Raw genomic sequence first — 5,653 nt, forward strand, 5'->3', positions numbered from 1 at the left:
AAGAGATATCAAACTGTGCATAGCCTTTTATACAACAGTGCCATTACAGTGTCTGCATCCCAAAGAAATCATAAAAGAGGGGAAAATATCCTGTTATGGGCCAGAACTCTGTACTTAAAAAAAAGGATTCTTACAAGGTGCTAACTCAGTGGAATTGATAAGACAATGCTTATCTAGTTTAATATGGTGATTAATAGTTCTCTAGTTCAGTACATGTACTTAGTACTTAATATAGTTCTACAAGATTGACACCTATTCTTTTTTTTTTTTAATTTTTTTATTTAATAGCCTTTTATTTACAGGATTTATACATGGGTAACCTTACAGCATTAACAATTGCCAAACCTCTTGTTCAATTTTTCCCTTTACCCCCACCCCCCCCTAGATGGCAGGAAAGAATGTTAAATATATTAAAATATAACAGATACAAATAAGTAACGGGAAAACATTATTTTTGCTGTCAAAAGAATAGACTCTAATTATTTCAATTAGCTTGTGAAGGAAATCAAAATGCATGTTCAAAATATGGGATTGGGAATTTAATTAATGGTTTTAGTCCCTCCCAGAGTTATTTTTCTGGGATAGCTACTCAGTTCATTACTGCCCATTAGAAATGATTTGGTTGATCTGTTGTGAGGATGGCCTGATCCATCAGAACTGGTCATCATCTAATTTTTTGGGTATTAAAATCTCCTGGTCCTGCTCATTTCACTCACATGGTTCGTGTAAGTCTCTCCAGGCCTTTCTGAAACATCCTGTTGGTCATTTCTTACAGAACAGTAATATTCCATAATTTTTCTATCCACAATTTATTCAGCCATTCTCCAATGATGGACATCCATTCAGTTTCCAGTTTCTACCACTAAAAAGGGCTGCCACAAACATTCGTGCACTACAGGTCCCTTTCCTTCTTTATAACTTTTGGGATATAATCCCAGTAGTAACACTGTGGATCAAAGGGTATCCGTTTGAAACTTTTGAGCATAGTTCCAAACTTCTCTCCAAAATGGTTGGACCCGTTCACAACCCACCAAAATCATCAATGTCCCGTTTTCCCATCCCTCCAACAATCACATTATTTTTTCCGATTTAGAATTGACAGGTGGTTATCTTAGAGTTGTTTAAGATTTCTTGATTAATAATGACTTGGGCATTTTTCTATGACTAGAAATAGTTTCAATTTCTTCATCTGAGTTGTCTGTTCAACTTTGACCATTTTTCAATTGGAGAATGGCTTGATTTTTTATAAATTGGTTAATTTTATATTTTGGAAATAGGCATTTATCGGAACCTTTGACTGTAAAAATATTTTCCCAGTTTATTGCTTCCCTTCTAATCTTGTCTGCATTAGTTTTTGTTTGTACAAAAACTTTTCAGTTTGGTAATAAATTTTCATTTTGTGATCAGTAATGATCTCTAGTTCTGCTTTGGTTAAAGACCTCCCCTTCCACAGGTCTGAGGGTAAATATCCTATGTTCCTCTAATTTATTAATTTTATTCTTTATCCTAGGTCATAACCCATTTTACCCTTTTTGGTTAGGCATTAAGTATGGATCAATGCCTAGTTTCTTATATAGTTTCCAATTTTTCCCAGCAATTTTATCAAAAGTAAGTTCTTTCCCAAAGCGGGATCTTTGGGTTTGTCAAAGACTAGGTTGTATTTGGACGTTTTTTTCTGAACCTTCTATTCCACTGATCAACTAATCTATTCCTTAGCCAATACCAAATAGTTTTGGTAACTGCTTTATAATATAATTTTAGATCTGGTCAGCAAGCCCCTTCATTTGATTTTTTTTCATTAATTCCTTGAAATTTTGACCTTTTTGTTTTCCATAGAACTTTGTTGTTATTTTTCTAGGTCATTAAAATAGTTTTTAAAGTCTAATTGGTTGCCTAAATAAATAGATTAGTTTAGGTAATTTGTCATCTTTATTATTTTTCCCCTATCCAAAAGAGCATTTAATATTTTTTACAATTGGTTAGACAGACTTAATTTGTGAAAATGGTCTGTAATTTTGCTCATAAAGTTTCGTTTTCCTTGGCGATAGATTCTAAATATTTTACATTACGAGTTACTTTAAATGGAATTTCTCTTTGTAACTCTGACTGTTGGTTTTATGATATATAAAACTGATGACTTATGTGGGTTTATTTTATAACCAAATTTGTAAAAGTTGTGGATTATTTCTAATAACTTTTAGCAGAATCTCTTGGGGGTTCTCTAAGATACCATCATGTCTAAAAGGTGATAATTTCTTTATTCCATTTTTATTCCTTTAATCTTTTCTAGCCTTATTTATAGCTAGGTTTCATTACAATATTAAATAGTAACGGTGATTGGGGCAACCTTGTTTCCTCCAGATCTTATTGAATGGTTGCAGTTTGTCTCCATTACATATGATGCTTCGTGGTTTTAAATAGATGCTGCTGATTATTTTAAGGGAAAAGTCCATTTATTCCCTATACTTCAAGTGTTTTTAATAGGAATGGATGTTGGATTTTATCAAATGCTTTTTCTGCATCTATTGAGATGATCATATGGTTTTGTTAATTTGGTTATTAACATCCAATTATATTGATAGTTTTCCTAATATTGCCAGCCTGCATTCCTGGTATAAATCCTACTTGACTAATGTATTATCTTGGAGATGATTTTCTGTAGTCTTTTTTAATATCTTATTTAAGATTTTAGCATCAATATTCATTAGGGAGATTGGTCATAATTTTCTTTCTCTGTTTCAGCCTTGGTTTAGGTATCAGTACCATGTCTGTGTCAAGGGAATTTGGTAGGACTCTTCGTTCCCTATTTTTATCAAATAATTTATATAATTGGGAAAATTGTTCTTTTTGTTTGGAAAATTCACATTAAAATCCATCTGGTCCTGGGGGATTTTTCTTAGGGAGTTGTTTAATTGCCTGTTCTATTTCTTTTTCTGAAATGGGACTATTCAAGAATTTACTTCTTCCTCCTTTAGTCTAAATCTGTATTTTTGGAGGTAGTCACCATTTCACTTGGTTATCAAATTTATTGGCATGTTGAGCAAAATAATCCTTATTATTTCTCTAATTTCCTCTTCATTGGTGGAAAGTTCTCCTTTTTTTTAAGACTTAATTTCATTTTCCTCCTCCTTTTTCTAATCAAGATTTACCAAAGGTTTTCTATTTTATTGGCTTTTAGAACCAACTCTTAGTTTTATTAATTGTTCTGATTTTTTTACTTTAATATTTTTCTTTCCTTTTAATTTTAAATTTAAATTTAGTATTTGATTGGGGGTTTTTAATTTGGTCTTTTTAGTTTTTTTTGGAAAATTCATTAATCTTTTCTTTCTGTTTTATTAATGTTTCAGGATATAAAATTTCCCTTAATTACCGCTTTGGCGCATCCCAAATTTTGGTATGATGTCTCATATTTCTTATTAGGAAATTATTAATTGTATCTATAATTTGTGCTTCACCCAATCATTCTTTAAGATGGATTGTTTAGTTTCCAATTACTTTTGGTGTATTTCCCCAATTTTTGTTGAATTAGTTTTTATTCATCTGATCTGAAAAAAAGCATTTACTATTTCGCCTTTTTGCATTTAATTTGGTCTTTATGTCCTAATATATGGTCAATTTTGAATAGGTTCCATGAACTGCTGAGAAAAATTATTCCTTCATTCCATTCAATTTTCCAAAGATCCAACATACCTAATTTTTTAATATTCTATTTCTTCTTTAATTTCTTTCTTATTTGTTTTGGTTTGATTTGTCTTTCTGAGGTGCAAGGTTGAGATCTCCCTATTACAGTTTTGTTGTCTATTTCTTCTTGCTTCTTAACTTCTCCTTTAGGAAGCAAGTGCCAACCACTTGGTTTAATATGTTTAATATTGATATTGTTCGTTGTTTATGTCCCTTTTGGGATGAGTTTCCTTCCTTATCTCTTTTTTTAGATCAATTTTCTTTTGTGATCTGAGATAAGGATGGCTACCCTCTTTTTGACTCACCTGAAGCATTAGTTTTTTCCAGCCTTTTACCTTTACCTATAGCATCCCCCGAAAATATGTTTCTTGTAAAAAATATTTGGGTTCTGACTTTTGATCCAGTCTGCTATCTGCCTCCTCTTTATGGGGAGTTCATCCCATTACATTTACGGTTAAATTACTAAATCTGTATTTCCGCCATCCTTAACCCCAGATTGTGCTTTACTTATTCTTGCCTCCCCCCAACCCTCTTTCCCCTTTTAAACTTATGCCCCTCTTTATCACGATACTTATCCCTTTTAATCCCTCCCTCCCCCTTTGAGTCTTTCCCCTTCCTTCCTTATTACCTTTTCTTTTCCTTTTCCTCTCCCCATTTTTAATGGGTGAAAATTTTCTCTAAAACAAATTCAATTTTTTCTTTGGCAACTCTGTAGGTAAGATTCCCAATGTTTTCTCTAATTTCCCTCAGATATGATGCCTTAGCCTCTTTGTGGGATGTGGTTTTCTTTTTATTTTCCCACCTTATTCTGCCATCATCCCTTTTCCATATCATTCCCTTTTTTTATTTATATCATAAATCAAATTTTACATGTATTTTTTTTGTATATCCCAACAGAAATACTTCTAAGTTATTTTTACCTTTTCTGCATCTCTTGAGTTCTATTCTTGGAGATCAAATTTTTTTTTTAATTCTGGTTTTTTCTTCAAAACAAATGGAATTTTTGTTTCATTAAATGTATCTTCTTCCCGGAAGAAAATGCTCACTTATCTGGGTAGTTTATTCTTTGCATCCCAAGTTCTTGTGCCTTTCGATATCTTTCCAGGCCCTTCTTTCCTTTAATGTGAGGCGGTCTTGGGGTGATCCCATTGTGGCACCCGGTATTTAAATGGTTTTTTTTTGCGAAAAATTTTTTCCTTAATCCGTGTTCTGAAATTTGCCCAATATTCCTTGGGGTTTTATTTTTGGGTTTCTTTTCAGAAGGGTTCGATGAATTCTTTCAATGCCTATTTTCCTTCTGTTCATTACATCTGGGGTTTCTTTTGATGATTTCTTTAAAATAGATCAGGCTCTTTTTTCACTGTTTTAAAAGTCCAATAATCCTCAGATTATCTCTCCTAGATCTATTTTCCAAGTCTGTTGTTTTTGCAATAAATTCATGGTTTTTTCAGTTTGTCATTTTTTGTTTTTGCTTGACTGATTCTTGCTTTTTAAATCATTAGTTTCAATTTGTTAGTTCTAATTTTTTAAAAAATTATTTTCTTCATTAGCTTTTTTTACTTCTTTCTGTATATGTCCAATTGGTTTTTGTATTGTTTTGGCTTGGGAATTTTTTCCTTTCCTAATTTTTTTCTTTGGTTATTTTTTTTCAATTCAAGATCCTACTTTCTTGCGTGTTCTTTGTCTTTTTCAATTCGATCCTACTTTCTTGCGAGTTCTTTTGTCTTTTCAATTCAAGATCCTACTTTCTAGTGAATTTTTTTTTTTCAATTCACAATTTTACTTTCCTAGTTTTTTACTTTTTCCAATTGTATTTCGGAAGTTTTTGCTCCTTTGTAAGGCTTTCTTTTCCTTTCCCCATTTATTTCTAACTCTCTTTTGAGACTTTTAAGGTCTCTTCTTGAGACATCATTAAGGAGGAATCTGATGCATTTTGCTGTTGGTCTCTTCAGGTTTGTGACCTGCTCTTTTC

Source organism: Sarcophilus harrisii, chromosome 3 (assembly GCF_902635505.1).
Source record: "Sarcophilus harrisii chromosome 3, mSarHar1.11, whole genome shotgun sequence".
NCBI classification, from domain to species: domain Eukaryota; kingdom Metazoa; phylum Chordata; class Mammalia; order Dasyuromorphia; family Dasyuridae; genus Sarcophilus; species Sarcophilus harrisii.